The sequence below is a fragment of the Balaenoptera physalus genome, assembly GCF_965194825.1.
Source record: "Balaenoptera physalus genome assembly, chromosome: 3".
Lineage (NCBI taxonomy): Eukaryota > Metazoa > Chordata > Mammalia > Artiodactyla > Balaenopteridae > Balaenoptera > Balaenoptera physalus.
The window spans coordinates 144,914,254-144,930,262 of record NC_138890.1 but is presented as its reverse complement, the minus strand read 5'-3'; the positions used below and the strand labels follow the sequence as shown (position 1 = coordinate 144,930,262).

General features: G+C 37.8%; 1 protein-coding gene across 5 annotated transcripts in view; it reads right to left on the bottom strand.

Moving 5' to 3' along the window:
• The window catches only part of FYB1 (FYN binding protein 1), a 180,392-nt gene that overhangs the window by 145,985 nt on the left and 18,398 nt on the right, over positions 1-16,009 (bottom strand). The gene's annotated exons all lie outside the window — the stretch shown is intronic.

The following is a 16,009-nucleotide window of genomic DNA, read 5'->3' as shown; positions in this document are numbered from 1 at the left end:
CAATGTAGTAGCCGCTAGTCACATGTGGCTTTGCTTAAACTTATGTTGATTACAGCAAAATACAATTTAACATTTAGTTCTTTGGTTTCCCTAGCCACATTTTAAGCGCTCAACAGGCACACGTGGCTAGTGGCTATTGCACTGGACAGAGCAGGCACACAACATCTCCATCACCGCAGAAATTTCTACTGTTCAGGGCTGGGAAACTGCAAGCAGACAAGCACTGCTAGAGGGTCAGTTTTAAGGGGTGTGTGGCAAGAGCTAAGCCTGTGGGTAGAGGTTGCAGCCAAAGGATGGAGGTCTCACATGTCATACCACAGAGTTCAGACTTTACCCACTGGGCTAGGCATTAGCAAAATTTTCTGTAAAGGGCCAGATTGTAAATATTTTTGGCTCTTGGAACCACATGATATTTGCTGAAACTATACAACTCTACTGTTGTAGCATGAGATCAACCACAGACAATATATAAATGAACAAGTGTGACTGTGTTCCAATAACATTTTATTTGTAAAAACTGACAATGGGCTGTATTCGGCCCACAGACCACAGTTTGCTGACCCCTGCACTAGGCTGTTAGGAACCCCCTGAAGGGTTTGAAGCCAGAAAGTTGCATAATTAGATGTGTGCTTTAGAAAGACCATTCTAGTAGCAGAATAAGGATGGATTTAAGGAGTGTGAGATGCAAGATTGTTAATAGTCCAGTCAAAGAGGATAAGGGCCTGAATTCTGAATGCAGCCTATTGAATACGGCTGGAGAGAAGGGAATGTGTATACGCTTTTAAGTTAGGCGGTGGGGCACTGGTGGCAATGGAGAGATATTAAACGACATAGAACTACAAGGCTCAGGTGGCTGGGTAGGCAGTGGCTGTACCATCTTGGCTGCACCAAGTTACACAATACAGGAAGAACGGATTTGGAAAGGGATGATGACTTCAGTTTGGGTCAGGTGGCATTTGAGATGCCACACATGTGAGTCATTAGCAGAGGGTAGTAGCTGAAGCCTTGAGAGTGACAGAAAATACCCAGAGAGGGCGGGCAGAGGGAGAGGGAGGCAAATGATGGTGCTTTGAGTGTTACCAAAATGGAAGACATTTGGTAACAAGAAGGAATTGTTACAGGCACAGGGAGGAAAACCAGGGAAGGATGGCATTGCGGAAATCAAGGGAAGGGCTTCCCTGGTGGCGCAGTGGTTGGGAGTCTGCCTGCCAATGCAGGGGACACGGGTTCGAGCCCTGGTCTGGGAAGATTCCACATGCCGCGGAGAAGGTGGGCCTGTGAACCACAATTAATGAGCCTGCGCGGCTGGAGCCTGTGCTCCGCAACAAGAGAGGCCGCGATAGTGAGAGGCCCGCACACTGCGGTGAAGAGTGGCCCCCACTTGCCACAACTAGAGAAAGCCCTCACACAGAAACGAAGACCCAACGCAGCCATAAATAAATAAATAAATAAATAAATAAATAAATAAATAAATAAATAAAATTAAAAAAAAAAAGAAACCAAGGGAAGATTTTCAAGTGCTATTGAGAAGATTAAGAGGATTCCATTATGTTTGGCAATTAGGAGTCATTTTTAGAATGTTTTCCAGAATAGATTTCATAAAAGGAAATAAGATATATTAGTGGAATGATAGCTATGACTTTTCATATTCTTGGTTTTTGTGTGTGTGTGTGTGTTTTAAGCATTAGGATTGCTTAAAAGCAAGGAGAAGGTTAGGGTCCTTTGAATCTGCCCTTGTACATTAATATGGTCCAGCAATCACTCTCTTTGTGGCTGGAAGGGCAGGTGAGATCTTACCTGGTCTTTCATGAGGTGATCTCTGTGCAAACCTCTTGGGAGAGCTTCATGCTTTGAGTGTCAGAAAGCAGCTAGATAACCTCTTAAAATGATCTGTTTTCTGATTTTAGGGTATGTGAGAACAAAAATGGACTTCTTAAGACAAGGAACCCTTGAGTTTTATGTAAGAACCACGCTTGATATATATAAATGTTTTATCTTGAATCCACCTTAATAAAAAAAAACTAAATAATAACAGCTTTAAGATAGAATCATGTGATTTGGGAGTGCTCCATTTCACAATTTAATGGTCAAAGGATTAGTCATCCCTTCAATGGAGGAGTTTCAAATGATGATTTATAGCCACCTCGAAGAGGTTTATATTAGGAAAATATTTTACATGCCTAGTGGATGAATATAACTCACTCAAACTTTGCATGATTTGCTGTTTAAAATTTTGTCTTAAAATATGGAAAAACTGACAAAAACATGCTTGTGGTTTTCAAGAGTATTTCATGAGAGAATAAGAATTGGTATTTGTTCCTGAAGGAATTGCTTTAGTAGAGCATGAAGATCTAAGGAACATGCATTTCTGAACACTTTAAATGACTTTTAACTCTCTAAACCACAGCAAGGGAAAAGTGAAGTTGAATGACAATAACACAACAATAATAACAATAACAACAAAAATAAAAGAAGGACCTTCTTCATCACCAGTGACCAGTTGGCTCACTAGGTTAGACTGGAATACAGTTCTTTGTTCTCTCTTTTTTTTTTTTTGGCCTCACCACGCAGCTTGTAGGATCTTAGTTCCTTGACCAGGGATGGAACCCGTGCCCCCTGCAGTGGAAGCACTGAGCCCTAGCCACTGGACTGTGAGGGAATTCCCTGGAATACAGTTTTAACTAGCACTAGAGTTTTACTGAGGGATAACTTTATTCTCTGTACGGGCTGCTCTCTACTCTTTGGCCAGACTCTGCCCTGACCTGAAAAATCATCCTAAGACTATGTGGGGCTACTTGAGTAGGCGGGAACATCTCTGAAGTGCGAAGTGTGAAAAGTAAACTGAACTTTATACAGAGCTATACTGAAAAGGAAAGCTGGATACTGTATACTAGTTTTTTAAATTTTTTCTTTTGATACTGAAAGAGTGATGATTAGAATCACAACTGTAATTTTTGAAGAACTTAAAAATTATAAACTTTACTTAGAAAAATACATGGTTGAAAACATCAATGAATATTGTGAAAAAAGAGGAGTAATGATGGAAGGGATGAGGGAGATTAGCCCTATTAGATATCGGAATATATTATACAATAATAATTGAAACAGTATGACACTACAAAAATAAGACACAGGTGGCTCAGAAGAGAGCCATAATATATGATAATCTAAAAATAACAAAAATAGGGAAACAGAATATGCAAATAGATATTATTTTAACTTCACATTGAATTACTTCTGTAAGTCAAAATAAATTGCAAATAGACTGTAAAATTAAAAGGAAAATCAGCAGAGTATGGATTACAGTATTTACACGAAAACGTGTTGACTTCTAACGAATTTACAGCAGAGAAGACCAACTCATAAAGGAGAAAAACCTGTCATGCAACAATGGACAACAGCAATAAAATAAATGGAAAGCAAAATGTATAAATAATTTGCACCAATGGGATCAAAATTTAATGTATTCTAAATTAAGAATTTAAACATGAGAATATCATTAAATGTCAATAGATAGCCCCTCACCCCTCGTACACCCATAAATCCTGTGTGAGAGGAAATATTAACCTAATGTAACTGAAAGTGTTCAATAGTAATTGAAGAAAATTTATTTAAAATGGTTCTTTAATATTGTCTTATTTATTAAGTAATTAACCTGAAAAAATTAAAAATCCTATTCTGTCAGTGTATATACCCATACAGTACTAACAAATTTATTTATTTATTTTTTGATTACCTTTAGGACTTTAAGAAAATCATCCAAATTCAGAAAACAACTATCAGTTATATGCATGAAAATGTTTATTGCAATTTTTCTAATTGGAAAAATCCTGGCCGTAACCAAAATATCTAAGTAAATTATGATATCTTAACATCATGGAATGTGTTGCAGTCATTAAAAGAACTATGAGCAACATGTAACAACATGGAAGAATGTTCATGAATTACCCTTAAGTGAAAAAATGCTATGACAATTATGTAAAAAAATATATATATTTACTTGTAGATAAAGAATGAATGGTCATATAATATGAGGAAAATAGTTATGACTGGATTATTTCTCTTTTCAAATTTCCTTTATTTTGCATAACAGACACAAAAAGAAAAAAAAATCCATTGTGCACAGGAGAAGAGGCAAGGAAACAGAAGTCAACCAACATAAATTCATTCTGATTTTTTTAGAAAACGTCAAAGCATATGTCTTAAGAAAAAGGCTCATAGCAACAATTTAGTACAGTTAACTAGTAATCTGATACTAACCTACTAACAGCCACCTAGAGAAGGATAGACTCATTCTAACTTTATGAAACAAAACAGTAAGTTCCCATCATGCCCTACCTCTAGGCTATTCTAGTGCCATTTCTTTGTAGCCTAGAGAGTCAGCCAGGTGAAATGGTTTAGGCAGAGGCCCCGGAGCCAGTCTGGGTTTGGATTTTAGTTCTACCACTTACTTGCTGGTTGCGAATGGTTTAGCTTCCTTTGGTTTCCAGATCCATAAAATGGAGTAAAAGTAGTATATCTCCCAGAGTTGTAAGAATTTAATGACCTGATATTTTTAAAACACAACACAGTGTCTGGCATATAGGAAGCACTTAGTAAGATGTTAGCTACTGTTACTATATTTCTTATTTCCTTAGTACAAAATTTGAAAAGTGATTCAAACCTTGATATAGCTCGGGACAGTGCTATACTAGAAGGAAGAAGATAGAAACAATCTGTTTTTCTAGTCCTAAAGAAACGTACACTCTTATTGCCAAGATTATTCAGCCTATTAATCTATTATTTGAGATTCCCTGAAAGTTTTTCATAGGAATAAGTAAGATGCTTCTATAAAATCAGGAAACCACTTAAAAATTTACAGTGCAAAAAAGTGAACTCATAGAAACTCCTTGAAGTAGATTTATTAAAGATAATTCTCAAATATGAGTAAAGAATATTTCTTTTTGCTCTTAAAGAATCAAATCCATGAAATAAAAATGTCCATAAAAACTGCCAATACCCATCTAGGGAGTCTGAACCTTCCCTTCTCTGCAGAGACTATACCAATTACTCATTATGAACCCTTGGGAAATGTCAATGACAAAATCTAAGATAAAACTGCGTGAGCTGAGAGGTTGGCTTACGTTTTCTGAAATAAGAATTCTATGTGTTATAATCTCTGTGTTTCCCATGATTTAGCAGAAATGGATTGGCACAGATATCCTCATTTCTGTCTCAAGTGAGAATTTTGTTTTAAACTATGTAGTTACTAATTAAATCAGGAAGATAGTTGCTTTAATCAGATTAGGCTCATGTAAAATTATGAGTCTGACAGCAAACATGTATTGGCAGCTTAAGGTATGCAAGATAGCATGGTAGGATGCAAAATAACTGGGGAGAAAATGCATTTGAATATTAGAGGTGCTTGATGAGAATTTCAAGGAATTGACAAGAGAAATGCTGAAGGCATGGCAAGTCAAGGGGGATTAAGAGTGGGGTAAGAGTGAAAGGTGGAAGGTTTCTCAAAGGAAGAAAATGGGAGTCATGAATTAAAGGAAGGGTCAGAGCTGGTTGGGCAGAGCAGAAAGTGGAGAAGTAGCACAAGTATAGCTACAAGAGGCACATATGGAAGATCTTAAACTCTCTGTAATGATATGTCTAGAAAAATAATTACTAAAATGTTAACTGCGTTTTTTTTTCAGAGAGTGAAATTTTTACTTTCTCTACATTTTCCTATATTTTTGGAAAGTATTCATCATCATCATGCATCTCACTTTTATAAGAGGGGAAAACAATAAAGCTACATACTTTTAGAGGAAAAAACATTTTTTGCTGATATCTCAGTGGATAAATGGAAGCTGTATAAATAAATGCACTGATTAAGAATATAAAAAATGGAGTATTGTACTAAAATACCCAGCTCCGTTTGCCCAGTTTTTTGACCTTAAACTTTTTATTATGAAAGTTTTTTGACCTTAAACTTTTTATTATGAAAAATTGCAAGCATATCTAAAGTTGAAATTGGAATTGAAAGTGAATGCCAAAATACATCCCCCCCTCCCCAGATTCTACAATTGTTTGCATTTTGCTATTCTTGCTTTTGCTTTATATCTATTCATTTATCCATTCATCTTTGTTTTTTGATGCATTTCAAAGTGAGTTGCAGACATCTATACCCTGTTTGATACCACCCACCAATTCCCTCTGCACACATACACTAGTCCAGAACCTTCCAGCCGGCTGTTATGCAATGAAATCTGATCTCATTTCCCATATCTAGACACAGCTTCCAATCCAAACACGGCCCAAATCAGCTGCCAACCCAGAAGGCAGTTTGCCAAACTTTACCCTAACTGTTTCTATATATCCAGACCTATGTAATTTATTCAAGTCATAGGATATCAAAGCCAGAAAGGGAAACTATCTGCTCTGGGGTCAGCAACTCCAACCTTTCCAGGAACTAAGCAGGTAGTATAAAAAGTGGGTGTCTCCTGTAAGATAATCCAGTGGATCTGATAACAAAGACTGACCTGCCTCCCTGTGGGGAGGCGACAAGGAGCAGCGGAATGACCCAGGGAGTTGAGAAAACAAAATTAACACTGGGCAAGGCTTCCAGCCTCAGCCTATGGTTCCAAGGGCCCGGCATTTTAACCACAGCTCCCTTTTTGTCTCCTCTGCGGGTCTAGGACACCACTTAAAGGCACGTATTTGTTAGAATAACTGAAAGAGTACACTGTTAAGTAGAATCTTTCTTTAATTAAAAGTATTTATGGATGCAGTACTTATAGCCTCTCAGTTAAACACAGACCTTAATGGTGCAAACAGTAGCACAGATATTATAAATGCAATGATGTGATATATGTCTAGTTTTTGCATGTTGCTTGTCCAAGAAGGCAATATTCCCCCACATCTGGTGGATTGACTACCTGTCTGTAATGAACCCAAAGAAGAGGGAAACCAGTTTTCTCACTGATCAAAGGGTAGATGTAGCATCATTTCTCTGAAATGTGCCTGCATATATATATATATTTTTTCTTGGTCTGTGTGGCTTACAAATTCAATAGAAGGCGTTACCGTGTGGAAGTGGGGAAGAACGGTGAGAAAAATGGGATGTAGAAGGGTCAAGATGTATAGAAACTATGTCTGGTTTTTCATGCCCATTAGCCACCCAGACGTGGTTATTTGGCCTACTTTCTGGAACTTCCTCCCTCTCTCCTGGCCCTGCTTATCAAATTCAATCAGTGTTTGCTCAGGTTGGCTAACTTTTGCATCTATTGAGAACTGAAACCATCTATTGATACTTTTCACATGTGCAGTAGCTACAGGTGGATGTTGCTTAGAAATCAGAAGTTACAACAATTCCACCCTCACAGTCTTTTCTTTGTATGCTTGATAATTAACAAGAGATAGTTTGGAAACCCCCCCCTCCCCCAACCCCCCTTCTCCCCCGCCCCCCCTCCCCCCCACCAGGAAACTAATTTAAACAGTGTGTATCTCAGCCTTACTGTGTTGGTATAGCTAGTTCTGCTATTAAAAAAAAATTCCACCCAGGCCTGAAATGCTGTCTCATGCAGTTGTGGGTACATGTGATAAAATTAGTTTCTTTTGGGTGAATGTTGTCTTGTGATAAAGTAAACTGAACTCCTTTTCTTCCGAAGTTATAATGAATAACATTGCCAGTAGTTCTTTTGGACTATGCCCATACATGGACAAATCAAAATGTATTAATGTAAGTTAAACCTCCTAAATGTCTATCTATTAAAGGGTTTTTACAAGATTTCACATGAATTCTTTCAACTTAATGTGTGTCATAGATCAAATTCAGCAGATGTTTATTTCAACTCCACTTCTTTTGATTTCTACCAGAATTTACATAAGGATTGAATTTATTGTTGGCTTATCAGTTTTTGTAGCTCAAATCTGACTACAGACCAGTGATTCTGAGCTGTGGTTTTACAATCCCACTGGCTGGTTTTAAAAGGCATATAGTAAAATTCTGAACATTTTACTTAAAAAAGTTATTTTTTATTGAATTAATATTTAAAAGAGCATATAGCACTTTGAGGAAAAAGTGAGTCATATAAAGCAAAAGGTCCCAATATGAAAAAAAAGAGAAAAATTCTTTAAATGCTTTTAAAATTCCCATTCTCAAAACACTTATTTTGACTGGTGTGTTTTGCAAGTTCTTTGCATATTTTACTTATAAAATAAACAAATATTTTAGAAAAATTTTGTATAGCTTTTGCTATGCAACAGGCATTATTCTGAAGACGTTCGTTTGTAAACCTAAATAAGCCTCATAACAACCTTAGTAGGTAGTAGGTATAGTTATTCATTTTTTACACGTAGGGAAACCAAGGCACAGAGAGGGTAAATTGATCAAAGTCACATAGCTGAAAATGGGCAGCACTGAGATTCAAATAAGGAAGTCCAACTCCAGACCAGACTCACTTTAAACTCTATTCACTAGAAGTCTACCAGTTTCCACTTAGAGTTCCCGAAACACTGGGTAAGGCTTGGCATAAGTGATCATCAAAATGGGTTAAGCAGTAAATAAATAACTAAAGCAAACTTCGGATGTTTGAATCATTTAGGGAACTTAAGGGAAAAAAAGTACCTGAGCCCCACCCAGGCCAGCCTGAATCAGTATCTCTGGGGTGGGGCTTAAGCAACAGTGTATTTTAAAGTTAAACAGCCGATTCCAATGTGCTGCCAGATTGAGAGCCACTGATCCAAACTTCTAGCTAAGTCGTACAGGGGATCTCAAACTTGAGCATGCATCAGAATCACCCGGAGAGCACGTTAATACACAAGTGGCTGGGTCCGACTCCCAGAACTTACTCAGTCTTGGGTGGAGCCCAAGGATTTCCATTAAGTTCTCAGTTCAATGATGTTGATGCTGCTGGTTTAGTGACCACACTTTGAAAACTACTGTCTTAATAAGCTGGGATAGGGATAAAGGTGGGTAATAGAGACCTGGAGGAAACTGGACTAATTCTAGTATCTCATCAGCCCTGATGCTGACATATTTCCTCTACTTTGTTGATTTACCCAATAACACTGACTGAGGATGAGAGAAGAAAAGAAAAAGGAAAAATATGAAGCTAAAGGGAAGTGAGGGAAAAGATAGAAGAGGAATTAACTTCTTCAGTAAACTAAAATTTGTGACTCTCTCACTGACCTAATCACCTGTCAATGATAGAATACGAAATGAGAAAATTTAACGATAGCTACACTCAAAAAGAAATGCACCTTTCTATGTCAGAAACAGAAAAGAAACATAAAACAGTGAGTGAGACTGGAAGACTAGAGGGCTGGCAAGTCAGGCTGTTGGTTTAGGGTACAGAAGTATTTATTAATTCAGCTCCTATAGGTAACCTGAGAACCTGAGTTATAGTCACTCTTTGAAACCAAGGGCAAGGACAGATATGCTTTTTTCCCATCCTTAGCACCATGAAAGGAGACCAAATGATCAGTGCTAAGAATTGCCTGGGGATAGACCAGCAGTTCTCAACTGAGGATGAGAACATGGCAAGGGGAGGCGGGGAGCACATTTTGTAATATCTGGAAATGCTTTGTGTTGTCACAATGAGGGGGACAAGGGTGCTACTGGGTCTAGTGGGTTGGGACCAGAGATTCTGCAAAACATCCTACAATGCAGAAAAGGCTGAAGTTGAGAAATGCTGGGCTAGAACCAGGATCTGGGCCAAGATGCCAGTTGACTTAGTAATGAATATACTAAATGTGCAAAATTATTGTGGGCCTGTATCAGCTGTCAATATAGACCTGGTTCTGGGCTGGAGGAACCTCAGAAAGAAGTAGTAGAGGTAAGCACAATATTAGAGATGGCAGATAGAAAGCGAAAACTAAGCAATCAACCAAAAAACCTTCTCAAATGGGTCTACCACACAATTCCAAACTACAGAAAGAAGACTATTAATAAGAAATAAAAACACAATGAAATCAACAATTGAAAGGTGGGTTTACCTCAAATTAAATTAAAATAATAGAACAATCCGAAAGTGACCTTAAGAATTTAGGATACATCAAGAAAAAAAAAGAAAAAAAAAAGAAAAAAAATGAATAATACCTATAGGAGAGCATAAGAATATTTGAAACAAAAATGGGCAGACATTAGGCAAAAACAGGTGATTATCAAAAATAACCAATTTTAAAACCTGGAGATAAAAACTTAACCATTGAAACATAAATTCAATATATGGGATAAAATATGGATTGGACACAGATAGGGTGAGCAACTATCCTGGTCTGTCTGGGACTGAGAAGTCTCTAGGGCATGAGACGTTAGTGCTAAAACTGGGAAAGTGCTGGGCAAACTGAGACAATTGGTCATCCTAGACACAGATGAAGAATAACTTAGTGAACTGGAAGAAAAAGTTGATAAACTGATTTAGCATTCATCACAGAGGAACAGAGATAAACAAATTTGGAAGAGAAGTTAAAATCACGTAGGATAGATTGAGTCTATCTAGCTTTTACCTAACAGGGACTCTAAAGAAACAAACTAGGAAGGAGGAAATGGTAGAGTAATAGTTTTTGAAGAAATAATAGCTGAGAATTTTTTAGAATTGAAGAAAATCATTAGACTTTACATCAGGGGTTGGCAACTACAGCCCATGGGCCAAATCCAGCCTGCCACCTGTGTTTATAAATAAAGTTTTATTGGAACACAGCTGCAGCCATTTGTTTATGCCATGTCTACAGCTGCTTTCATCTACAAAGATAGAGCTGAATAGTTGTAACAGAGACCACAAAACCTACAAAGCCTAAAATATTTACTATCTGGCTCTTCACAGAAATGTTGTAGATCCCTGCTTTAAATTGCTACTCTGAGTACCAAGCAGGATAAATAAAAATCAGTTCACATGCCTACGACGCATAGTAAAGCTGCAAAACATAAAGACAAAGAGACATCTTGAAAGGAATGACAGAATTTCACCTACAAGGTAAGACAATTAGACTTGATAGCATACAATTCCGCAACACTAGCAGGCAGAAGCCAGTGGGGTAAGTCTGTAAAGTGCTGAGGAAAAGTAACTATCAATTTAGAATATTTATATACGGCTAAACTATCATTTAAGAGTGAAGTCAAAATGAAAATGTCTTCAGTTATACAAAACTCAATATACATTGTAGTATATAATATTATTCTTCTTCCAAATGGGTATCCATCTCTGCTATTACCCTGAATGCATAAAAATTATACATCCCTACATCTCTGTCCTGTTTAGCTGAGGCAAGACTATGCAACTTATTTTGGCTGATTAAATGTGAGTAAAAGTGAAGTACATATCTTCCAAGCAACAGTGTTAAGAACTAGAAATAGGGTTGGAAGGTTATGTTAAATGGGTAATTACATTTTATTTAGGTTCTTGTTGTGTTTGGGAGAATATTAACAGAAATACTAAATAGTTGTAGAAATTGTTAGAAAATAGGTAAGAGCATGTGTACTTGGGTAAGAAGATATATGAACCTAGAGCACAAGAGTAAGATGTAAGAAACAGTGATAAACATGGAGTTTTATGAAGTATATGGACCAGTATGACAGAGTTAAGAGCTTAGAAGCAGAGTCACACATATGTGGGAAATGGACGTATGACAAAGGAGGCAACAGAAAGAAGTAGGGGAAAAAAACAGACTAAAATAAATGGTACTTAACAATTGGTTATCCATTGGGAATATATTAGATGCCTACCTCACATCACAAGTATAAATAAAGTCCTGATTATTAAAGACCTAAATATGAAAATCAAATCTTTAAAATATTTAGAGAAAAGGTTAGGAAAACAGCTTTAACATTTGAGAGTAGGGAAAAACTTTTTTAAAAACGACATCAAAGCAGAAATGATAGACATATTGTAAAATTTGACAGCATTAAGATTTAAAACTTCTGTATAAAAAAGAGTCACTAGAAATAAAGTAAAAAAGAAGCCATAGATTCAGAGCATAAAATTAGCAATGCACTAACTGACATAGAATTAATGCCTAGAATATATAAGGAATTCCTAAGAATCAACGTGAAAAGATAATCTGTAAGAAAATGAACAAAGCACATGAGGTGAATTTACAGAAGAGTTACCTGAACAGTCAGTAAGCTTATGAAAACACATTCCATCTTAGTAGTAATCAGGAAAATTGAAACCAAAATGAAGTAGAGTTTTGCTATGCCGACAAGGGCTTAATTTCCAAAATATACAGACAGCTCATACAACTCAATATCAAAAAAACAAACAACCCAATCAAAAACAGGCAGAAGACCTAAATAGACATTTCTCCAAAGAAGACATAGATGGCCAACAAGCACATGAAAAGATGCTCAATATTGCTAATTATTAGAGAAATGTGAATAGTATGGAGTTTTCTTAAAAAACTAAAAATAGAGTTACCATATCATCCAGCCATCCCACTCCAGGGCAAATATCCAGAAAAGACAAAAACTCTAATTCAGAAAGATACATACACACCGATGTTCTTAGCAGCACTATTTACAATAGCCAAGACATGGAAGCAGCCTAAAGGTCCATCTACAGATGAATGGATAAAGAAGATGTGATATATCTGTATCTATATCTAATAGAATATTACTCAGTAATAAAAAAGAATGAAATAATGCCATTTGCAGCAACATGGATGGACCTAGAAATTATCATACTAAGTGAAGTAAGTCAGAAAAAGACAAGTTTTTATGATATCACTTATATGTGGAATCTAAAAAAATAATACAAATCAACTTATTTACAAAACAGAAACAGGCTCACAGACATAGAAAACAAACTTATGGTTTACCAAAGGGGAAAGGAGGGGAAGGGACAAATTAGGAGTTTGGGATTAACAAATACACACCACTGTATATAAAATATATAAACAACAAGGATTTACTGTATAGCACAGGGAACTATATTCAATATCTTGAAATAACCTATAATGGAAAAGATTTAGTTATATACACATATAACTAAATCACTTTGTTGTACAACTGAAACTAACACAGTATTGTAAATCAAGTATAATTCAGTTAAAAAAATTTTTTAAATGAAGTAGAGTTTTGCATATAATAAATTCTCAAAACTCTATCAATAAACTTGACAAAACCTAGTTTTAGGGATGATGCAGAGAAATGGCAACTCTCATACAAGGTTGGGGAGAGATAAATTGTTACAATGATTTTAGAGAACAATTTGCTAACATTCAGTAAATTTAAAGGTGCCCAGACCCTCTATGCAAAAGAACATTTATTCTAGTACTGTGCAAAATGGAAAATAATGACAACGAATTCAACGTTGGAGAATAGATGAATATTGCAATATAATTACACAGAAATTCAATAGGTTGAACCAGAGCTGCATGGGTCCAAATGGATGCATATTGAAAACATACCAATGTCGAGTGAAAGAATGCAAATGCAGAAATCATAAAAATAAACTGGGCAAAACAATATTATATAGTATCTTATGGATACAGGCAGATGAAATAAAAATATAAAAACATGGCGGGGAAGGCGAGACAGCACTATCAGAGCAGGTGTTCCTCTGCTCGTGGAAGGAGGGGTACGGAACTGGGAAGGGCAAAAAGAGGGCTTCAACTTTGTCTTTTTTAGTGTTGAAAAGATGGCAAAATGACAATAATATGAAAAAATGGTAATATGTGTGGACTCTGGGTGGTGAGTATGTGAGCATTTGTTATGTTATTTGTTTCTTAACATACCGTAGTATTTGAAAAAGAGAAGCGCATGGGAAAGAAGGGGCAGATGGAATTCACCTCCAAGAATTAGGGAAGTGATATTGAAGTTACTAAATCCAGAACTGGAGCCCCACACCCATTCACTTCAAGAGCAAGTGTGTTGCACATTTAGCGGCTGCTCATACGTGCTCTAAACAAGTGCCTCTCATTTCCTCCTACGTGCATTGACCTGTGAATGAACGAGATCTAGAATTTGAACCTCTCGCTCTTGGCTTAAAACTCGCTTGTCCATCGACAGATGAATGGATAAAGAAGATGTGACACATGTATACAATGGAATATTACTCAGCCATAAAAAGAAACAAAATTGAGTTATTTGTAGTGAGGTGGATGGGCCTAGAGTCTGTCATACAGAGTGAAGTAAGTCAGAAAGAGAAAAACAAATACCGTATGCTAACACATATATATGGAATCTAGAAAAAAAAAAGATGGTACTGATGAACCTAGTTGCAGGGCAGGAATAAAGAGGTAGACATAGAGAATGGACTTGATGACATGGGGTGGGAGGTGAAGCTGGGGTGAAGTGAGAGTAGCACTGACATATATACACTATCGAATGTAAAATAGTTGGCTGGTGGGAAGCAGCCACATAGCACAGGGAGGTCAGCTCTGTGCTTTGTGACCACCTAGAGGGGTGGGATAGGGAGGGTGGGAGGGAGATGTAAGAGGGAGGGGATATGGGGATATATGTATATGTGTAGCTGATTCACTTTGTTATAAAGCAGAAACTAACACACCATTGTAAAGCAATTATACTCCAATAAAGATTTTTTTTTTAAGAAAAAGAAAAACGTGGGACTTAAAAAAATAAAAACTCGTTTGTCATAACAGAGGAGTTTTTTTTTTTTTAACACAGTGGTACAGATCTTGCAGCAAAGGGGAGGCAGCCCATTTTGCAGAAGCAGAGGATATAAATAGATCGAGAGTAGAGAGTAGGGGTGTACGTGAAGGCAGTGTGTGGAGGTGAGTGGATTTCTATTTGGGGAAAGTAGTGTGTCGTTCAGGACTGTGACTGACCCCCTCCAGCTTACATGATAAGGACAAGAATCACCGCTGTCCATGAAAGAAGTGGCTTGGAACCCCAGCTCCCAGAGGGATTCTTCTAGCTCAGATTTTATTTTCTGATTTCCCTGGAACACCAGCTCTCAAGTGGGCCTCCACTGCAGCCCCTCAAATTATTTGCGGGGCCCCAAACCCATCCCCCTCAGAAATCCTTCACAAATTAAACACTTGGCTGTGTTTAAATTTGGGGTCACAATTTTAAAGGATGAGGGAGAGAAAGTCAGTAGTGAAGCCCCACACCATGGTCAAGGCTGCCTGGGAAGGATGCACGTCACTTCAGAAGTAGCCCTCCTCTCAAAATGTGAATCGGATAATGACACTCACTCCTTTGCTTGGGAGCCTCCAACGGCTGCCCAGGTGAACAAAATGAGATCAAATTCCTTGTCATGGCCCTCGAGACCCTGCAATATGTGACTGCTGCCTGTTTCTAGAAACCACCTCTTTATCCCTCTCCTCTTCTCTTGCTTTTCCTCCTGCCACCCTGTCTTCTTGCAGATGCAAGCTCTCCCCTGCCTCTTGTCTTTTGTACCTGCCATTTCCTGTGCTTGAAATGGTCTTTACTGCCACCTTCCCTGTGCCCAGCTTATTCTCACTCTTCGGTGCCGCAATTCTCAACCGGCACCGGACCCCACTTCCCACCTTAAGGGTTCGATTTGACTGGTCTTGGCTGGGGCCTTGAGAATGGGTATGATTTATAAGCTACTCACGCGATTCTAATGTGTAAGGAGGGTTGAGAACCAGTGCTTTAGCTTAAGTATCACGGCATCAAAGACCAGACCACTATCTAAAGAGGATGTTTCCTTCATATGTTCTATCTCAGCTCCTTATTTACCTCCTTCAGAGCGCACTGCCTGCTATTTTACTTATTTGTTTACTTGAATTAACTTTCCGTCTTCCAGGGAGCAGCGGGTCTCCAAGCATGGTCCCTGGAGTAGCAGCATCGGCGTCACTTGGAAACTTATTAGAAATGCCAATTCCGGGCTTCTCTGGTGGCGCAGTGGTTAGGAATCCGCCTGCCAATGCAGGGGACACAGGTTCGAGCCCTGGTCCAGGAAGATCCCACATGCAGCGGAGCAACTAAGCCTGTGTGCCACAACTACTGAAGCCCATGCTCCGCAACAAGAGAAGCCACCATAATGAGGAGCCCGCACACAACAACGAAGACCCAAAGCAGCCGAAAATAAATAAATGAATTTATTTAAAAAAA